Source organism: Varanus komodoensis, unplaced genomic scaffold (genome assembly GCF_004798865.1).
Source record: "Varanus komodoensis strain SLA01 unplaced genomic scaffold, ASM479886v1 scaffold1, whole genome shotgun sequence".
NCBI lineage: Eukaryota > Metazoa > Chordata > Lepidosauria > Squamata > Varanidae > Varanus > Varanus komodoensis.
In genome coordinates, this window is record NW_025335268.1 from 126,665,661 (window position 1) to 126,688,636 (window position 22,976).

The following is a 22,976-nucleotide window of genomic DNA, read 5'->3' on the forward strand; positions in this document are numbered from 1 at the left end:
AATTAGTAACTTTCAAAGGGCATGCCTTTTAAAAGCAAAAACACCCTCTGCACCACACATGAAAAAAGAAGTGGTACAGAAGAGAAACTATAGTATTGCACATTCAGTTCAGCAGATTCTATCCTGCCTTTTTATGATACGCTTGGACAATCAGCAGCATTTGCCTTGAACATAAGAATTAAAAGAAAAAAATCATTTATTTTATGCTGCAATATAGTGCCAAGCAAATAAACTACTGGTCCTCAAACAACGTTATGGTTTGCAATAGTCAGCAAGAACACACTTGCGGGATAGGTAGCAACCACAAGCCATAGGTTAAACTAAAGGTGGAACGACAGGGGATTTTGTGGTCAGGGGAAGTCCAGCAAGAATATGCCATATAGCAAAACCCCACAAATGCCAGAATAACTGTCTAATATGATTCAAGAACACATGAGACTGTGACATCTGACTTGAAAACTCATTTCCCGTGTCATCGTAAACAGAACTAGTTTCAGATGGCTAAATAAAGGAGCTGACGTTTTATAAAACCATCAGTTGTTTATTCACCTGTACATATTCCCTTATGGATCTATAGTATAGATGGAGGGTAGGTGGTACTTTGAAACTGTGTGGAAAACATTGTTTAGAAAAAATTTAAAAAAAAAACAGAGTAAAAAGCGCTTCCACCGAAAAATAAGATTATTTCATAGTGCCCCCCCCACCTCCCGCAAAGGAGAATGGAGGACCTGGTGTCAGTTCCAAATAGCTTTCTGTGGCAAGGAATCATTCACATCTGATTGAAGGAAACACTAAGTGTTGGTGGTTGTAAATCACTGTAGGTGTAAGTGGATAATTGGGCAACCTGTCACACAGAGGTGAATGACTACAGCCCTTGCAAACCTGGGAAGATTCAAGCCATCTTCGAGTGCAGGAGTCATTTTTTTCCACAAGCATAAATCTAGTAACAGACTCTGCCTCCTATCACTTTAGCTCAGTTGCACACTGAACTTGCATGATTTAGCAAAGTACAAGTTCTATAAAGCTAGTGGGCACTATTGTATTTACTTAGGAGTTAATGATTACCATTCTCAAGAGCCATCCTTGCTCAATGAATAGTAACTGTGTGCAAGCACACACAGAGAGAAAAAGAGATAAACATTATTTACACTGAACAACTGCACATGTTGCTCTTTCTTGCACAGCATGGTAGTTTAGTTCCAAGCTACCTCTGTTTTGAACTTTCTGCTACCCAGATCTTTGATGTGGTGTGGAGAAAGGGTGGCTAACGGCTGTAAAAATATCCTTATGAAGTGTGATGGAAATAAACTTCTAAGAGGACAGCAACTATAGATAGTACTTGCAAAACATCTATGGCCAAAACATCCAGGGTAACTTAACCAAGCAAGGGTGGGTTAGGTTACAGATCTCTCACTCTACTCAAGAAGGTAGCATCAGCCATCTCATGAATTCATTCTTTCTTTGAAAGGTGATAGGAGGGAGAGAAAATTCCCTGATACTGGCTTGCTTGTTAGGTGACTTTAGGAAGAAAAAAAAAAAAAACAATCTAACGTCCACCCAAAATAGAGAAGCATATGGATTTTAATGCTTCATGAGACCTTGATGACCTCTCTGCACCACATTCATCATCAGGATTTGCTGTACGGGCACAGAAGATGCAAAATCAGGAAACCGGCAGGGTTCATAGGTTCCCCACCCTGCAGAGAATAGCAGTGGGAGACTTAAAAAGCCCTGCACCTCCCAAAAGACGCCACAACCCACAGCAGTGTGCAAGTGGCAGGTGTGCCCTTCTTTCCAGCTGCTGATCCCAGCTTCAGGGGGCACCATGCAGTGTTAACTAAAAGTCTCCAAGTAGGGAAACTGTTCAGCAAATGCGATGCCTCACTGTTCAAGGTGGGACCAGCAGCAGTGGGTGGGCTGCTGTTGCGCTTTCCAGATGTGAAGCTGCGTCCACATCTCCTCGCCTCTCAGTGTGCAGGTTCCATAGAACTGCAGGGTGAGGAGACTGTGAAGGAAATGCTGACTTCTCTAGAGCCTCCTTGTCCATTAATCCCACAGAGCCACCAGGCAAGAAGAGGGATAGGTGGATGCAGTGTCTGTGCAGAGAACTCATGTGCAGCCCATTCCCTCTTTTTGCATTTTCAGGACTCCCAATAAAATGTTACCTAGGCCACAGAGAAGCTGCCAGACTTACATGCACACACATATGCCCCCTCCTTCATTCACAGTGTTAATGCCACAGCCACCCCAGTGATGAAAGAAACTCCACAGGACATTGCTTCATCTGGGAGGCATAACCTTCCTCTCCAGAGTTCCTGTGAAGTATTTGCTTTACATCTGACAGTGATATTTTATGAATGGAAAAATCAATGTCATCACTGCGTTCATTTCAACATTCTTCGCAGGCTCAAAGGTCTCAGTAGGGACCCAATAATTACAGAATGCTCCAGGAAGGGAGGTGGAGGGGAGAATCTGACCATTACCCTTTACTTTGTGATACAATGTTGACAAATATGATTCCTCAGGAAAAAAAAAATCTATGAAGAAAGTCCTGGCCGGGGGTGGGAGTGGGCAGATTGAGAACCACACACTGCTGTTGTTTCTTCTTTTGTTCTGCATTTCCTTTTCCAAGTGCCACTAAGAAGCAAGTAGGGAGAAAGTGTCCTGGAGAGCAACGTTCCCAAAGTAGAGCCAAGACCAACACACACAGCTTAGGTATTTTCAAAGCAGCCGGCACAAGTTCCAGCCAATCCAATAAATCCTCTAGCTTTTCAAAGCAAGGAGGATGCCCAGGCAGAGAGTAGTGCAGAGGAATGCAAGGAACTCCATGCTGGTTGGGGTTGGGCTTGGATTTAGCCAAGGGAAGGCCAACTGCTCTACTGGGGTTATTCTGTTCTCCAGCCTGGCACCAGATGTTTACATTACTGGTCATCAGTAGGCCAGCTTTCTAAGAAAGCTGTTTCCTTCTTGCAGTAAAGGCTTCCAAATAATGAGGCTTACAGACCCAGACAAAGTGTTACATGCAAATATATATGCTTACATATGCAAAGATATAAACCTAAAGGCAAGGTGCAAATGTTAAATCATTTGGGATAATTGTTATTATTATTTTCATAAAAGTATGGGCAGATGTTTAACCATGGTTTTGACTAAACTTAGTCGGGCTGTCAGGGAAATGTGAGAGTAGCGTGGAGGCAGAATATGGCTGTGAGCCACCAGGCAACCAATTCTGTTTTGCAGCCCACTCCTAAGTATATTTACTCAGAAGTAAATTACACTGTGATGAATGGCATTTACTCCCAGGTGAGTGTGCACAGGATATGACAATTGCTAATGACAGAAGGACTGAATGCATTCACAAGATGTGCAGATGACTTATCTGACACGAAATCAATACTATAGTAATTCCCTACAGGTTTTTACACTTAACTGGTTATGTGGCTAATAGTAAGGAAAGTACCAGACTGCTGACAGAATGGAAGAGGTGGGTTTTCTGACCAACTCTTTTCACTTTATAAACACCAGCATGAACATCTGTCTGATGGTTTATGTTCAACAGATTCTTAGTCATTCTGAGGCATGCATTTGGCAGAGAGGGACAATCACAGAGGATGTTTTAGCAAAAGATTGCTCATGTTTTTGGTTTTAGATACTGTACAGTCAGGGACCCTGAACCTTGCAATAAGGCATGTCATAAAGTTATGGTGATAAGACAGCAATGGCCAGTTATTCTACTCCCTAAGAGAAATGGTCCAGCTCAAGGCAAAATGTAGCTATAAATACTAAAGAACTTCCATAAAGAGTCTGCCTCTAACATCTGGCTTAGCCACACATGTTCCCAAATCATTGTATTTCCTAGCTGTAGAACAAATACATTCAAATTCCTTATTATTATTTCAAATTTTATATTTGAAGTTCTCCATGTGTTGTTTAACCATATGAATTCAAGACTTGGCTAGTACATGCACCACAATTTATGAAAACAAAATGTCCATATTGATTAGCTTGAAGTTTGTGACTCAGACAAAGGTACTGAAGACTGCAAACTTGCCTATCAGCATTTATTGGATTAAATTAACACTAAACATTGCAATGTGATTTTGGAGAGTTATACATATTGGTGAGTGTGATCAATATGCAGCAATCAGTGCACTTCACATAAATGCTTTTTCATTTATTGATTTTTGCTGGCAGGTAGAAAAAAATTTGGTGCAATTCATTTACTCTCATCTCCTCTTTATCAAGATGCAGTTAAAAGCAGTATACTGCAGAACTAGTTTCTCATGGGTTGTCAGACAGAACTATTTTAGGATACTTTAATTTGCATGGATTTTCTTACCTCCATTACTTTCAAGGGAGGAGAGAGTTGTCTAGTGTATTCCACACAGCTCCAACAACTGTGCAAACACTACCTCTCTTGCAAAGAACACAAGAACACTAGCATTTCATTTAAACAGACCAAAGAAAACACACTCACACAATTCTCTCATGCTCCATCAAACTCGTCAATGGCAAAGCAAGGACAGTGCCATGTCCGACTGATCCCTAACCCAAACTGCGGGCAATCAACACACTCATTAACCATTTGTTACCTTAGTACCTGAAGAGCCAGAAAGCAGAGAAGGGGGATTTTGCAGCTTCCGAAGAAGTGGGTGACCAGCGACATTACTTCTTCACCAAACAGCCTTTTTTTTCTCCAGTTCTCACACAGGACCCTGCATTTCCTCATTTTTTAGGACTGCTTTTTTAAATTTAGTGCTCAGCAGCAGTGGAGGGAGGAAGTTGCAAAACTGCAGGGCTGCTTAGTTCATTCTCTTAGTGTGACATAAGGCTAGAATAACAACAGCCTGAGCACTGCAACTTGAGAATTGCTAATCAAGTCTCTATTTCTTCTTCCATGGGGTTTCCAAACCCCCAGAGGACAAAGCCAGATTCCCTTCTCCCCATAGATTTGTGTTACAGCTCCAGCTTGGTTGCACATGCCTCCAGGAAAGAGTAGAAGAGTTCTAAAGCCTAAAACTCAGCCACTGCTTTCAAGTGTTGCCTGTAGCTGTGAAAAATGCTTTCAATGGAGAGCAGGATTCTGCTTTCTCTCTCTTTTGTTAAAGTTGGGCTCTCTGAATTTGTCTGTTCCACTTCAGTAACTCATAGCCTCTGCAGCTGTGCAACAGAAACAGGCAGATTAGTTGCATGGTCTCTTTATCCCAGATCACCAGAAGCTTCTCCTTCACCTTTATAACGGTAACTGAGAAACATTCAAGGTACATACTGAAATTACGTTTTCATGTTTGCCCTCTGAATGCAGAGAATTCTTTCTTTTAGAATGTAAGCTGAGCTCCTCACAATTCTCTTGTGATTCTTTCTCCCACTCAAAAGACCCACAGTGAGACACAGTCCAAAGCTTGAGTCAGGTACACAGCCCCACTAGAATGCTCTCCCGCTCTCTTGTTCTTTCTCTCCCTCTGCAATTTCCAGTATTTTCTGCTGCAGTCTTCCCACAGACCTAAATGAGCCTGTATTTAGTAGTGTCCTGGCCAACTACGACACATTCTTCTCTATGCTTAGCAAAGCAAGGTTACCCATTCCATATGTACAACAGCTACACATAAATGAGGTGATCTTGGTAGTAAAGAATGAAAACCCAAATTCACTAGGAGGGCTAGGGATTGCCAGTGTTAATCCCAGAAAAATACAAAATAGAACCTTGTTGAAAAGTGCCTTCTAGTGTGGTATTTACCAATTTCGTGTGTACAAATGAGCACAGCCTCATAGCAGACTTGGTGTGCTTTGTGGGAAAACTACAAAACAGATGTACTGTGCATTCATGTAAGTCATGGTACAAAGAAATTGAGCCATGACTTTCATTTCAAATGTTTGCTGTTGCACCTCTTGTTACTGATGATAGTGATGCTACCTGTACATTTTGGAGCCCTATTTAAGATGATGGTTTCAAGCCTTATATGGCTCAGAATTGCAAGACCTGATGGAGTGCCTCTCTCAATATAAACCTACCCACACACTGTGGTTGACAATAAGACTTTCCTTGGAGCTTCTCCTCAGATGGAGGATCAGAGGATGACAACAAGAGAGGGCTTTCCTGGTGGTAACTCCTCACTTGTAGAATACTCTCCCCACTAAGGTCTGCCAAGTAACACTGGCATCTTTTGGGCATCAGGTTTAAACTGCCCTTTGCGCCCAGACATTTGCTAGCATATGAAAGTATCAAATGTTGGATGATTTATAAGGGTCCAGTATTTTATTGCAATTGTTTTTAGCTTAAATGGTTTTACATTTTGTATCTTAATGTTTTTACATCTTCAACATCATCTGCAATGTTTGTGAACCATCCAGAGAGCTTTGGGTGTTGGGTAGCATAGAAATAGAACAAAGTAGTAATAATATGTTATTTGTCACCTTTATCAACAAATTCATATTGTTCCTCAGCTACATGTGTATAATACATAAACAAGACATTTAAAATGCATTCATGCTCACAAAAAAATTCACATAAAGTAGCACTAAGGCACTCACTTTTGAATTATAACATAGTTCACACTGGAGTCTACAGTTGCTACTGGTTTGAGAAAATTGAGTCTTAAGAACTACTTCAGAGTAGAAAATGAGTTCCAACCAAAGTCGAAGTAGTAAGAAATCAACTGCTTCAAAGGTAGAGGCAACAGATGATGGGACAGCTGCCACAAAGGAGGGCAAGGTATCAGTCAAACCATGGGCTTTGGAGGAGGTTTAGGGGTTTGCACCAGACATTAAGCCATGAAGGGTTAAGCAAACCCTACAGTAAGCCGTGGCTTGCTGGAGTGGCTTAATGGACACAAACAAGTCTCCCTGTTGGGAAATGGGCCAGGTTCAGACAACATGCTGAGCTACTGTAGCCAGCTTTGTAGCCCCAGTGGCATAGCATGTCATGCGAACCAAAAGATATCCCAGTGATATAAATTTAGGATTGCATACTGAAACTGAATGGGTCAGCTGAGCCTTTGGTGGGATATCTGCACAGGTGATCTCTAGCTCGCCATTCTGGAGTTTGATCATGCCCCTGACACAAATGTGTCATGTGCCCATCTTATGTTTATAAGCCTTGATGACCTTGACTGAAGAGGCCCCTTCCAAGTGCAAACAGGCCTCTAAGAATTCAATAAAAGGACCACACTTCAAAGTATAGTACTTTCCTCCCATTGGTGCAGAACATGCAGCTTAATGGGCTCAAGGACAACAATTGCAAGTCATATGGCCTAGAGCAGTGGTTCTCAACCTTTCCTTCACCACGGGCCTCCTTTTAAATAACTTTTGTGGCCATGGACCACCACAACTTAAGATTTAAAGCACTAGAGTACATCAAATAGTTATTTCAATTTTCTCACAAAGGGCCTTCAAATATGGAGAAAAGGGGAAATAAGTTAATCCGTTAAAGCACGCACTCCTATTATAATATCTTTAAATGAATTTCAAATAGTAGTATCAACACTCCTTTTGCGCAAATGGCCCATTTTATGGTATTTTGACACGCTAATTCTGAAGTTGATCCCAATTTTTACATTAAAATTTGAAACGCTTTTACAAGTCTTCTGACTCCTCCCTTGTTTCTCTGTGTTCAGTGACTGTATATTTTTGTTTACAGGTCTGGGGCCACCACTTGGAGGAACAGACTTCAGCCCTATTGTGGCCCTAAAGAGGGCTGTTGTGTTAAGAAAATGTCTTTAAGAGAAAAACTGCCTCATTAAAGTGGGTCCCACCAACCATACTACCGCCGAAACTACAACCACATGGAACCACTAATACAACAAAAGTCACATGAAAATGAAAGCTAGAAAATGATATGAATGTAATTTTACAAGTTTTATTTCACTTAAGACAAACTGTTGGGGAAAAGCGAATATATTATGTTCATATAATTACCACTCATTCATTCACTCATTTGTTCATTCATATTTAACTGCAAAAAACCATACCATTTCTTCAAGCCTTGGCAGAGCCCCTGTGACAACATCGCGACCCTCCAGGGCTCCATGGACCACAGGTGGAGAACCACTGGCCTAGAGTAAAGGAAGCAATCCCTCTTGCTGTGCTTATGCTTACAGCATCCTCGGAGTGCTCTATTACTTTTCTTATCCATTCAGACTTGCAAATGAAAATTGAATGTAAGGAGGACACCCATTCAAGGCTAAGCACCATGACCAGCAGAGGTCCAAGAGAATGTGTTTATAATATGTGAGTTCTTTCACTGCTTGAAACACAGCATTCTCTTATTAATACGCCCGTATATGGGGAAACTTCAGCTACTACCATACAATAAAGAAAATAGCCACATGACTTTTATTTTACAGGAATGTCCCCTAGACATAATAAGTGCCTTCTATAGTAATAAATATGTCTTTCCCAGTTCCCCATTGAAAAAGAACCTGACAAGTTCCTGACTTTGAAAACGAGAATACCCCAAAATGAGGATGCTTGGGTGTCAAAATGGCAAATACAGTTCAGTGTAAATAAGCATAAAATAATGCACTTTGGGGTTTAAAAAATCCCAATTTCATGTATAAGCAGAATGGATTTTAAATAGTGTTAACTAAGAACAAGATCTTGGGGTTGCACTGGACAGCTGGGTGAAAATGTCAACCCAGCATGCAATTGCCAGTGATGCGTTCAAGTCCTTTACCGCAAGTCTCGAGTCAAGTCTCAAGTCTTTACTTTTTAGTCCAAGTCGAGACTCAAGTCACTGCAAGAAATTTTCGAGCCCCTTCTCAAGTCCCTTCACAAGTCTCAAAGCCAACCTTAACAGGAACAAGGGAGGCAGTGGTGGGGGGTGTGTGGGAGGTGGGAGAGCTGTAAACCATCCCCTGATGTTCCCATGTGCACTTCTCAGTGAAACACTGAAGTCCTTTACTTCAACCACAATTTATTCAAACAAACAAACAAAATCCCCAACCTGCCCCCACCCCGTTGAAACTCCCTCCCTCCCTCCCTCCCTCCCTCCCTCCACATCTGTTGCATTCGTGCTGCCTTCCAGGATATTCTGTCACATGGTAAGCCCTGGGGCGACTTGGTTTTAAAAACTGTAGAAATCTCGAGTTGAGTCGTCACTCGCTCATTCCTTCCGAGTCAAGTCGCTGATTTGACTCGAGTTGGACTGGGGAGCAAGTCGCTCAACTTGAGCCCCCAGCACTGACAGCTGCTGGGAAAAAGGCAAACTCCAAGTTTGGCATAATTAGGAAAGGCACTGAAGATAAAACTGCTAATATCATACTGTCCTTATACAACTCTATCCTGTGATCACGCTTAGAAAACGGAATGTAGTCCTAATCACTGCACCTAAAAAAGGATATTATAGAGTTGGAAAAAAGGTCAGAAAAGGGCAACTAAATGATCAAGGAATTACCAACTCCCCTGTAAGAAAAGGTAACAACAGCTGAGATTGTTTAGTTTACCAAAAAAGCTAGGAATTCTGTATGGGGTGGAGAAAGTGTGGAGGAAGACTTTTTCTCCATCTCCCATAATATTAGAACCCAGGTTTATCCCAGGAGGCTGATTGCCTGGAGATTTAGGAGAGATGAAAGAAGTACTTCTTCATACAGCATAATATGGATGGTTTTAAAAGAGGAATGGAGAAGGTACTAGTCCTGATGGCGATGTGCGATGTACCTCCAGTTTCAAAGGCAGTGAGTCTATGTGCACCAGCTGCTGGGGAACTTGGGTAAGAGGGTGCTGTTACACCCATGTCCTGCTTGTGGGATCCTGTGAACAACTGGTAGGCCATTGTGTGAACAGAATGATGGACCAAATGGGCCCCTGGACTGATCCTGGGCAGCTCTTGTTGTGTTCTTATAACGTACCAGCTATATAGTTACTTATTTAAAGGATTTATATGGCTTTTACTGCAAATTAACATTAAAAAACAAGTCAGACTATAAACTTGAGATATAAAGTTATACTTTTTTCAGCTAGCCAAAACTTTTATATAGTTTTTTCAGCTATATAGCTATAGCTCACGCACATCTTTCCCTCCCATGGCCCTAAGGGAAGCAGGTCAACAGGGAATATAAATAAGAACACATAAAGGGTAGAAACAGAAACATGGAAAGTAAAGTTTTGCTGTTCTACCTCAGATTTTAGACAATGTTGCTGATTGTTACAAGTGAATTCAAATTAACTAATATGTGATGCCCAGTACTAGCAAAATACAAACAAGAACCAAGCAAAAGTTGCCAGTCATAGGGATGAACTTGATCTCTATTGATATAGCATCTGAATCCCAAGAACTCAGCCAGGCAGGTCTATGCAGGTTGATACTAATTATGAATATGCAAATTTTGGTTTCACTCAGTTTCTGATTTGCCAAATTGTTAGTTCATTTTGGCCCTTTCTTGCATTGCATCCTGGAAGTTCTGCCAACAAACATTCAGATGAAAATTTGCACTTTCCTAGAATGCAGATTTCTTTGTTAGTGAGTTTACCCAAATATAACACCCTACTGTGCACATTTTCCTTTAATTTATGGATTTTGTATCATGTACCTTTTGAGCTGAAAATTGCAGCACTGAAAAAGTACAGATTTCCGTGTATAAATGTGTTCCAGTCTGTGTATAGATTTGGGCGTTGCAAATTGTGCATTGCTATAAAAATTCAAACCAAACAAATTACTCCTCCATTCCTAACTATGAGAATACTGAAATGGTGTGCTTTGTTGTTTAAAAGATCTCCCGCTTGTGGGAAAGGACATAGGACATTAATGCTGGGTACATGCAATTAGCCAATGAGGGCTACTGAAAATCCAAACTGCATGGAAGCATTTCAGCCTGATGATCTGCAGTGGGTGACTGCACAGATCTTTATGTTTCTCCACACCAACTCCAACCATGTCTGGCAGTTTACAGTGTAGGCCTGTCTCAACCCACCAATCAAGTAGGATAATGGTCCACAAAAGTGTAGTGCCAAGTGTAGGTTTTTCAGAGCCCTGGACAATGAGTCAGGAGTCCATGTTCTCATTTATTGATTGATTTATATCCTGCCTTTTTCCTACAAAGGGCTCAAGGCAGCTTACATCATCTCTCCTCCTCCATCTTATCCCCACAACAACAGCCCTCTGAGGTAGGTTGGGCTGAGAGTCTGTGACTGGCCCAAAGTCACCCAGTTGACTCCATGGCTGAGCGGGGACCAGAACCCAGATCGCCTGAGTCCCAGTCCCAGGCTCTTCACCACTACGCCACACTGGCTCTCTTACTCCCACTGTGTCTACCTGCTACCACTCCTCCTCCTCTTTCTTGCACTCCTTGTTGCTCCTACTTGCTTGCTAAGCAGGCAGAGAGCCAGGAAGCCAGCCAGCCACTGCAACTCTTGTTGCTCCTCCACACTGCCACGGGCAGGGAAACACGCAGGAGACAATAGTGAGGAGGAGGAGGAGGAGGAGCAACACCAAGGCAGTTTCTCTGTGGGGTGCGGGCCTCAGCAGGTGCCCCACCATGCCTGCTCTTGATGCCTGATCAGAGGTGTACTACAGAATATTAAGTATAATTAACTTGTTTGCATCAAAAACTCGTACCATGCAACACATGTATGGTACAAAATGCAATAAAGCAGGAGAGGCTTCTTATAGGCACACAGCCCCAGACCGTCACCCTTGCAGAATCATCAGTGTCTGGTACAGTCCACAGAAATATACACTGAATCGCTGATACCAGAAGTCTCACATTCAGGGGCATTCTGAAAAGCAAGAGACAAGAGAATCCTGGCACCAACAACACATGGTGCCTGGAGCCTCATACTCACAACCAACAACACTAGGGAGCCTGCTGCAATTCCCGGCCAAGATAAGGGACCAACAAGGCTCTTGTGTCAGGAGGTTTGCCCAGCTGGCAGAAGCACAGCACATTCCCTCTCTTGGAGGCCAGTAGCCGCATTTCACATTTTCTCCTTTGTGTTTGGTATTCAGAGAGTACCCAAGGCAGTCCTCCTGCTGTGACATGTTCCTAGGGCCAGCTGAAGAGCCTATCTTTAGTTCTTCACTTATCAGAGGCTTGAAATAGCTGTGAAGAACACAGAAGGCTTCAGTTACTAAACACAGAACACAGCTCTGTGCAAGAAGGCATCCCCTGAAATGGCTGACTCCGATTGGGGCAAAGAGGGCCGCCATTAACATGGACCATTGCCAAGCACAAACAAGCAACTACAGGGAGCCAATTGTTTACCTACTTACTTTAAAAGGAGGGTTTTTTAAAATATGTATGCTGTAAATGCAAGAAAAATGGTTGTGAATTGAACAAATCACACATAAAGTGCAAACATCTTTCCATATATTCTCTGCTCAGTTAAGAACAGCAGGATTCTGCTTGGAGGAGGTTTTGTCTGCTGCAACCCCAATGCATATGTTTTAAAAAAAAGCCAAGAAACCTCCGGTTAATATTGTACTGGCTGTAAGGAAAGGCCAGGCAAGGACCCCCTTACCACCCTCAAGTATGCCTATGACCCAAAGACCTGGAATAGTGAGGTTTTCTATGGCCCTTCTTAAGGGAAGAAATGTAAAGTAATACGTATCTTGTTAACCCTTACCGAGGCAAGGTGCCAAGTAGATTGCTGGTGATGCTCAAGCTATTTTCAGACCTTGGCAGGTCTGGCTGAAGCCTGCATCACAAGAAAAGTATTCCTGTGCTCAGGATTTAGTCATAGCAGGCTGGTGTTCACCAATGTGCTTAGGCCGACCTCATAGGCAGGAGCTGGGAAAGAAATTGGGACCAGTTCTATTCCTTCTGCTCCAATTTATGACTAGGACAGGTGCACAATTATGCACAGCAAGCTATATTACATAAGGGCTCTACATGGCCTGGAAAGCTATTGCAGAGACTGCTGGAAAGAAAACTGTACAGAAGATGTTTGGCACTTTGTAGGCCAGACACACAACGTTGTGACTACAGTTTCTTGGAAAAGTCACCTTGCATCTATTTTGTCTCCCCACCACCCACAATCAATTTCATTAATAAAATGTTTAATGGGTCAATCAACCCATCAACACTTGATATTTTACCAAGTTACTATGCTACTTAACATAGTAAGTATTACCTGTTGCCAAATAGGGTAGCTTTCATAAGAAATACTCTCCATGTAAAGCAGGCTGTGAGAAAATGTTTTAAAAGGTGAATTTACCCTGTGACCATGAAAAATGAGTCCTAAAACAAGTTATCTTTGAAGAAAGAAACTTGAATTTCCAGTTACCATGCCTGCAGAGAATGGATCACTAGAAAAATGTCCAAAACAATTTGCCTGAAACAGGACAACTCAGCAGCTGTATTAGCACATGACACTAAGCCATGGTATTAGCCTGGTTTGTTGCTTACACAATGGATCATCTCACAAATAAACAAATAAATCTTAGCTTGTTTTCACTATCTCTGGTTTGCTCCCTTCCTGCCCGTTATGCCACCCTTCAGAGCAGTTTTGTTTCCAGGCTGCTCATGATAGACCCCTTTGGACAGACAGAAGTGCAAACAAGTCAGGGGCAAAATGTTGTGATGTCTGAACCCAGATGGTAAATCATGATTTCAAACAAGGCAGGGTTTGTAAACTAATAGCAAACCATGGCTGCTATGTGTGGTTTGCAGCTGGCTAGCAAACCTTGGTTTGCAGGTATAGGTGTGGCGCAGGGGCAAGTCAGATTCCTACAAACCACATGGTTTTGTGCTATGTGTCACCTGGGCCGGCATAAGATCTACTTTGCATGTTACATTGCATCCACTTGTCATTCTTGTATATGAAGAGGAACTGGGCATCAGTCTCTGAAAAGGAAGATGTTGCAGGAACTCTACTTGCCTCTGGAACCAAGGCAAGACTTAACTCACACATCTGTTCATAGCTCTGTAATAGCATGTAATGGTTCCTCCAGATTAAAACAAGGGTACAAAGAAATATCCACTGCAGAAAGGTGTCAGTACTATCCCTTTATTTATTACCTGTTATATTGGCCAATAGTCAAAGCATTCTGAGAGGTTTGCAAAACCTATTCTACAATCCGATTCTAATAAATACTACTGACAAGACCATGATGTGCTTTGATACCAAAATAACAGGGGCCCCTAAAATACAGAGTCTCTGCCCTAGAATACAGAACAGACTGTGAAAGCCTCGATCTAGAAAAGTGCTAAGGAAGATCCAGATGCTTAATGGCACTTATCTCCCCCTGCTCTCCCAAAACAAAAATAAACTAAAAAAATGTTGATAAGACCATCTCCCAGCAATAGATTCTGCATGCCTCTTTCTTAACTACATGAGTTTAGGATGAGGAAGTGCCTGAAGACAAGAAAGGGCTGTTTCTGTGTGTGTGTGATGGTGGCAGTGTTGGTGGTATGTATATTGGGAACTTTTGCAATGGTGTTCCAGAAATGAGGAGAGGGGGCAATCCAGTTGCACACACCTATAAGCAGTAGTCTTCCATGTTTTGTATTTCTCCTTGAACATCAGAAAAAAGCTTGCTAGCTATAGATTTTCAGGCTTACATTCTTAAAAGTGGCAAAATAGGACCTTCCCTGGGGTGGGCAACCTTGAGTTGGCCAGATGGTTTCAGCTGCAGCTGGTTTCAGAGTCCTATAACCAACTGTTGGAGTGGTTTGTAAATTTAATAAATAAACAACAACACGCACCTGCCTCAGCCAGCATAGCCAATGGCCAAAGAATACAGGGGATATAGTCCAAAACATCTGGAGGTCACTGGATTGCCTAGTCCTTGGAGGCACTATTGGAGCTATACTATAATTTCTTTAGCTAAACTTTGAATTGCAGAAATAATCCAGTCTGCCTCTTATTTAGTGTTTAACAAATATACAAGACTATTCCAAAGCATAGCATGCAGTGCTCTCACTGCCTATGCTGCTCAGCACTTGCCACTGCAGAACTGGCTATGTTCTTCTAGGGACCATTAGCAAGTCAAACAAAAAACTGTCCAGCCATTGGGGTCCTGGTCCTCTGCTGTCCGAGGGACAGAACAACTGAAGCCGGTCAAGTCCCAGTTCTGTTATCTTTCTTTGGTTTTGGTGGTGCTCTTTGCAGATCAACTTTACCTTCAGACAACCAATGACCAATTAACAGGTTTCTCTATATTGTTGTTGTTGTAAGTTGTGAAGTCATGTCCGACCCATCGCGACCCCATGGACAACCTTCCTCCAGGCCTTCCTGTCCTCCACCATCCCCCGGAGTCCACCTAAGCTCACACCAACTGCTTCAGTGACTCCATCCAACCACCTCATTCTCTGCCGTCCCCTTCTTCTTTTGCCATCTATTGTTCCCAGCATTAGACTATTACCATGCGATTAACAGTGCATTGCAGTCTTACCCAACCCTGTGCTTTCCAAGTTCTGTTTTTGTTTTACTTTAATTCCCATCAGCTCCTGTCATCATGGCCAATGGTCAAGGATGCTAGGAAATGAAGTCCAAAAAACTGGAGGAAACCAGGGGGGGTTTTTTTTTGGGGGGGGGGAGACTGCTGCATTGCTTCAAGGATGGACCAGCAGTACACCAGTAATGTATTATTCTACAAACCTTCCAGTCTGTAATGACATATGAAGAAAAACTCACAGTTTATATCACACACCATTCCCTTTCCATGAAAAATGCTGTTTAAAAAGAGTCATAATGATGGAGGCAACTGTTGCCACCACACCATTCCACTCTGGTTTGAGGCTATACGGGCTGTTCTGCCTGTCAAGCTAGGGCATCTCACATCCTGGCCTCTCCAGTTCCCTCTCTGCCTTTGGAAGTGCTTCCGTTTACCCCTCTTGGAAGTCATGTTTCCAACCCCAGAGAGCAGCAGGCATGTTTTTTCTTACAAGGGCTGTGAGCGGGCAATGGAGGGGGTTGGAACTCTGTCTCTATCCTTACAACTAGAAATCCAGACTGTCCTACCTACACTGTAGGGGCCATAAGATTGTTCCTGCTGTGTGACTAGCTCTGCCAGGACTCCTGCTGGCTGAGGACTTGGGGAGGGGACAAGTTTCAGGACAGCAACACAGCCTGGGAAGCCTTGATGGAGACTCCTGCTTCTTAACCAGGGCAGCAGCAGGTTCCTGCAGGGAAGGGTGCATTGGGGGTATCTCCTTTGGTGTGTTGTCAACTAAAGAGGGCTGCTCAGAGGCAAGCAATAAGGTGCAGCAAGTCCCAGAAAGCCCAGCTTCCTGACAGGACTGAAAGTCATTTGAAGTCAAAGCAACTAGCAGTAGACTTTGCTTGCAACAACACACTGGTAATCTGAAAAATCTGCTGCTTTAACTCCTTGGGTCTTATTCTGTGTGCTGATCCTAGCCAGCTCTTTTGCTGTGATGTTCATGAGCTAACTCTGCTGAAGCAACTTGGTTATAATCTCTTAACTGTGGATCTTTATTGGGACTGTAAAAACTTATAGCTAATCACTAGAATTACTGCAAGAAGGGTTTTATTGAGACTTCCACCTCGGCTCTGAGAAGTCAGTTTACAACGATTCAGCTGTAAGTATCCAAGGGATAAAGAGGGCTGGGGTCTTCCTGTCTGTGAGAGCTCTCTGCCCACCTCACCAACTGCAGGGCTTGGCATTGTCGGGCATATGCTAAAGATCTCACCCTAGGAAAAGGCTCAATGCCAAACCTGCATTCCTTGGCCCCTGCTGCTACTTCTTGCCACTGCCCATCCACTTGCCTCATCTCTGGGAGTGACAAAAGCAAGGAAAAGGAGTAGCATCTTTGCTTTATTATTTCCCTCTGAGTACATGCATCAATTAGGCCCAGAGAGAGAAGAATACAAATAGGCAGCAAGATGTGTTCTTTTTCAGACGATTGCAAACAGCAAATTGAGGGGTGAACTAGTCCAAGTCCAGCTTAAACAGAGAAGTATAAAAACAGTTGCCCAGACCTACTTGTCATGTTGCAGAAGGAGAAGGAAAAAGAGAAGACAGTTAAATATTTAAGAGAGTTTAGGTTTATATGGCTATCAATAGAAGGAGCTTGGTTTATTGGGCTGCAGGCACTTCAGTTGAAGACGTATACTGACTCATTACAGACATTTCAACGATTTAAAATGAAGCAAGAAGAAAGATTCGGCAGAGGTGTAAAGAAAAAATAAGAGAGTTTTTTTTATTTCTTTAAAAAAGGAGTGATTTAAGCAGGTCGGCATATTTATATGTGATATGGAAAGGCTAAGCTACTATTGCTGATGACAAAAGGGGTGGACATAAGTGAGATATGTTAAAGATGGTAAAGACTTGAGCTCTTAGAAGGAGTTAATTGTATCTGACTAAATGATGTTTAAGCTTGATGAAACATTAGTAACTTAGCTTAAAGAGAGCTTGTTTAAAAGATATTATAGGTAATAGTTGTCAAACAGATTCGTTAAGATATCGTAAAGAGGCTAAGTAGATGTTGGATAGGTGAACACAAATTAGGTATTTTTTATGACATAGAGTAAAAATAAGAAAACATTAGTAACTTTGCTTAAAGAAAGTTTGTTTTTAAAAGATATTATAGGTATTAGTCACCACTAGCTAAGATGCCTTTAAAGATGTTAAATGGATATTTTTGATTTTATTTGTAATTGTGGTAGTGAGGAATTTATTTGTTTAATATTAGAAAAATGAAAAGATTCTGAATTGTGTAGAGATGTTTAGACTGAATTTATCACTGAAGAAGAAAGAAGATACTGATTTACAACCAACTTGGAGATTCTTTCCTTTAATATTGGTTAAGAGAAACAGGACTTTGTAAGAAATGGATGGACTATTCTTACTGATGAAGGAGAAAGAATATAGTGACATCTATCAAATTTGGAACTTATTTTTTTTATTGGCTGAAGAAACAGGATTTGGCGTAAATTTAGAGATGTTTTCAAGTTATTATAAACTGATTTAAATATGACTATAGAAGGTTAAAAATATGTAGTAGGGTGTCGACCCAGTAAATCTGATGTATGTAATGACTGATGTTTTTAGTATTAGTTTTAAAAAATTTAATAAAATTAAAAAAAAAAAACAGTTGCCCAGGAACAGCATTCTGAACAGCCAGATGAAGAAGTCACCCTGATCACAGCTTTCACAGTAACTTAAGATACATTGTTTTGCATAAAAATTATAAACATTTCTAAATTTGTATTTATAACATATGCACATTTGATGAAACAGGTATTCTCTTTTCTCTTTTCTTGATAATGCACTTCCCCTTTTCTTTTTTGTAAATGGCCACCCTACTGGGCAACAGTGATGAGTGTAGGCTAACTTCGAGCATATAACCCTGAAGTCTATGATTATGAAAGGTTACAGAGCTTTTTCATAGGAGGATTTTAACCCACCACTTTACTGAGAATTTACGTTTAGGTCCTTTATACATTTGAGGGGGTGGGGTCAAGGTTTTCCTTTCTCTGCCTTTCTATATGTTCCATCACACAACCACTAGGTGGTGCTGTGATATAGCAGAAACGGACAGTCCATGACAGTTTCATGTTGCCATTCGGATAATACCAGATTTTCCTTGACATTTAAAAAGCCATAGAAATGGTTGCAGATAATAGAGAGACCCTGGAGGATAACAATGCTGACACAGTACCTGCAAACTATTATGAGTGAGGAATCATGAGTGCACGATATATATCTTAGGTTGAAAGGTAGTCTTGGAAGAACTTTGTAATGTACTGTTGTTTTTAAGTATTTAAACTGACTAATGTAAAGAGCAACTACACTCTTGCTGTGAAATAGTGGATTTCAAACAGCTACTCGCTCTGAAATTGGAAAAATACAGTTATTTTTAATTTTTTCTCAGAAATTTTCCACATTCACATGGATGTTCTAGAATCAACATTAAATTCATGGTAGATGCTGCCCATGTCTGGTGGGCATCACTGTTGTCCTACATGAACCAAGATTGCATTTAAAAGCACCCTCAAAATTGTCTTGTGACTTGCCTTGCAGAAGACATTGGCTTCTGGCAGAAAAGCGACCTTCCACAGACTCTTGCTGATCTTCCTAGGGTTTCCCCAGAACCCTTTCTGAAAACAACCTGGCTAGCCTATGGAGCAGGAAAAACTGTGCCAGACAGCATTTCTTTTAAAGATATCTTTGACTTTATAAGGCCAGTGGCACACTGTGAAACCCAGCTCCCACTTGGTGGTGGGCAGAAGACAAAGGCTAGAAAAGGCAGCCCACAGAGGTGATGTTCCAGGTCTCTGTTCTTTGTGACAGACACAAACCTCAAAAAGGAGAAGCAGCTCATCAAGAGCCAGTGCAGCAGCTCTTCAGCTCCTGTAGATCGGAGAAATGTTGCAAAACAGAGCAGAGGTTCTATGATAAGGCCAACGAACAAGTGAATCACTAGACTGTTTTAGCACCAGCATTTCAACAACACAGGCTGTTGTGTTGTTAACAAGCAGTTGGGTCACAGGCCAAATGCTTTCCCTTCCATGCCTGAAATACCACAGTAAGAAGCAGCTCAGAAATGTAGTACAGTGAAAACTTGAACACTCTGGGTAGGTGGCAGATCCTGAAAGATAACACACTTCCCCCTGCCACCACTGTCAAGTAGAAGGACCCAGTTAAGCAGTTTCCCCATTGAAGCTGACTGTTGCACATGTTAATGCTATCAAGTTCTTCAGACACTTTGCTATTACCTAGGACACAGATCTCTTGAAGGTTTTTTGCCCTTGCTCCAACACATACACACATGAATTTTTAGAAGTAACTACAGCCAAAACTCAGATTATGAATAGCTTTTATCTGGGATATAACTCTAATAAATGCTGTTAACATGAGACAGGAAAAGTGAAAAGGTGGCCCAGTGCTTTTCAGTCAGCATCTGGAATGTCTGCCATAGAACTTTGGCGCATTAAAAAGGGTTCAATGTGATATTCTCCATTTAGGATTGCCAGTCGAGCAAAACAACCTGGCCTAACCGCAGAGTTTGACCTCTAGGTCAGTTGCCAGAATTGTATGCATACATGCCAAAAAATTCAGCATAATTTCCACTTAGTGGTCATGCTTAAAACTGTACAGCCAGCAGTATTCACATTCCTTTGTACTCCAATATTCCTGATTTGTCTGTCACCCATTAATCATCTTCCTAGGGGGAAAAATCTCACCTTTTCAGAGCACCTCTTGAAAATGCATATACATTCTGATCTTAAAAAGATTTTGGACTGCGCAGAAATGGACAGACTGACTTTATCTCTGAAGGAGAAAGAAGATACATATTTCTACCAAACTTGGAACTCTTTTTATTATTGGCTAGAGAAATGGGACTTTGCATAAATTTGAATATGACTATGGAATGTTAAAAAAATGAATTGGGGGCTGACCCAGTACGTCTGATGTATTTGATGATTGATGTTTTTAGTGTTAGTTTAAAAATTTTAATAAAATTTATTAAAAAGAAAAAAGAAAATGCATATACCTTCACTACCAGATGAAAATCTAACTGAATCAGCGTTTTTTTCCCTTTTCTTGATTTCCCAAACACATGTGTTTGCTAAGGGGTGCAATGCTTGAGCCCACCAAACAGCAGGCACTCATTACTGCCACCAGCCAAGAAGAGTTGGAGCGACTCTGCCAAGGGGAACAGCAGCACACATGGTAGTACCTTTGCTAAGATTATGACTGGAAAGGGAAGGGTAAAAGTTACTCTTCTTGTGCATTCTTCGTTCAGATGAAAATTGCTCTTGCACAAACACAGGCACACACCTCTTTTAATTTTGTTTAAATAAGCGATGCATGTAAGTATTTCTCTTAGTCACAATGAGATCTGATTCCAAGAACATGGATTTTTATGGGGGTTTTTTGCTGCAGGCAGCAGGTTGTGGCAGTCAGAGATCTCCTTCTGCCTTTCTTACAGCCATGCCCTTTCCCTTGTGCCAGAAGAGAATGTTGTTGACTACTGGAGAGAAAGATTGTGGGAGCCAGACAGAGGCTGCAGCACCTGAACAGAAACAGCACACCAGGTTGCTGCTGCTAACTGCATAGGGTGCTCCCCTCTTTGCCTTGCCCTAGAACATTCTTCAGGACCTGGAATGGGAAATGTATGGCTTTCCTGGGATTGCTGGATTGCCGTTCCCTTCACCACTGGCTGTGGTGGCCAGAGGTTTTGTTACCACAACCACCTTGAGCCCTGTGTGGACCACATGCTTGCTTACTAAAACGAGAGGATTCTGGGACTGGAGTCTATTGTCTTTGGCAGGGCTAATGTGCTTTGAATTAGCAGGTTCCATTTTGCAGCTACTGCTTGTTTGATAGCTTCCTGTCCATTATAAGAGCTGTAATCCTGGTGCATAATATTCAAATTGCACTTTAACCACTCAGTTCCTGCTTGACTAGGATAACTGATTTCCTCTCCTTACTTTCCACCACTTTTCAATGTTTATACTACAAGATAAAGCAATTTTTAAACTTAAAAAAAAAAAACACCCCAAAAGCAAAAGAAAATCAGAAACTAAATGAGGGCTGGGACACCCGCATTCCCCCCCCACCCCATGTCCTTCCCCAGAATGGCATGGGGCAAGGGACATGTTGGAAATAAAATGGACATTTTGCAACTATAACTATCACACACCTTCAAGTATTCCTAAAAACACTACAGGATGCCAACACAAACCCTAATTCAAAAAAGCATTCTCGGTCAAATACCAACAAATGAATGGCTAGGGACACAAATACATCTGATACTCGGGATACAATCCTATGCCCATTCAGACTGAAGAAGGGGCTTTAACTCCCAGCATGCCTCAGCTAGAATGCAACACTAAAGTGTTACAGAACTTGTTCCTGTCTAAACATGCATAGGATTGTACCCGTGGGAAATCAAATTAAGCACAATCAGCTTTCTAGACACAGAAACATAGGGTTTAAATTGTCCTTTTGGGACAACCCATCAGACTTTATGGTAGTTTGAGTGCAGAAGTATCTGTGTTAACAGCAACTTCAACAAATTGCACAGCACCATGTACAGCAAAGCCCACAATAATCCACAAAATCTGACATTACTAGATTCCTTTCTGGCAGATGCTGGTACAGCTGGCAAAAGCTTCAATTCAAACCCTTTAATGAATAAAAGCTAGGCAAATAAATGGATGCTGCCAAGCACAGTCTAAGCATGCCTTTTTACTGGAAAGTTCCTTCGAAACTGATCACCAGGGAGGCTGGTGACACCTGTATCAGTGGGGCCCTTCTCCCACTGCAGCTTTTACTCTGAGCTTTATAGGAGCTATCCAGACTGCTCCATGGTGGAGACTAGTTGGGGGATAGTTCAGCACCATGGATAGCCCCACTGATACTAGAGTCTTGAGCCTCCCCTGTCAATCACACTAGCAGACCTTTGAACAAGATAGACATCTACCCTGCGCCCATTCTTTTACAGCAGTGATCTTCCTGTCTTTTTGGAAATCTTTCTAAGAATGAGAATAAATCTTTGCTGCACATATAGATGCAAGGGCCAAGCACGCCCCAGATTGGCTTCAGAGCTCTATCACCAACCGACCCATGCGGCCGCCATTCATTGGATTCATCACTTAACATCTGTTTTCCAAAAAATACATTGTGGTGCAATTACTTAATTTTGGACCCTAAATTAGGTAAACTTGGTGGGCACACATGGCATGGCCATGTGTATTATTTCAGTTGTTGTGAAGCCCACAGCTAATATTTCTCTTTCCTCCCACAACCCCGTCTTCATGCTTTAAACATTCCTGATAAGTTAGAACAACAAAGCTGCTTCATATCAAAGATTCCAGATCTCCCATCATGCTTTCACCAAATGACCAGCCCGTACGCCCTACATAAGAATATAGGGCTGCAGCTCCCATAATTCTCAGCCATCATTTCAGGCAGCAGAAGTACATTGGGCCAGCACTAACCTCTTCCCTGCTTCAGAATTCCAAGCAGTCACGGGAGCTAACTTTCCAGCAATTTGAACCGTCTCATCCCCTGCCCCCTCAGCTTCAAGGGTGGGAGAATAAATGATCAACCAGGCTTCAAAGCCACCTTT

At 41.9% G+C, this 22,976-nt stretch overlaps 1 protein-coding gene across 2 annotated transcripts in view; it reads right to left on the reverse strand.

The window, feature by feature from the left end:
* Nucleotides 1-22,976, reverse strand: part of TFEB (transcription factor EB) — a 79,507-nt gene that overhangs the window by 38,637 nt on the left and 17,894 nt on the right. The gene's annotated exons all lie outside the window — the stretch shown is intronic.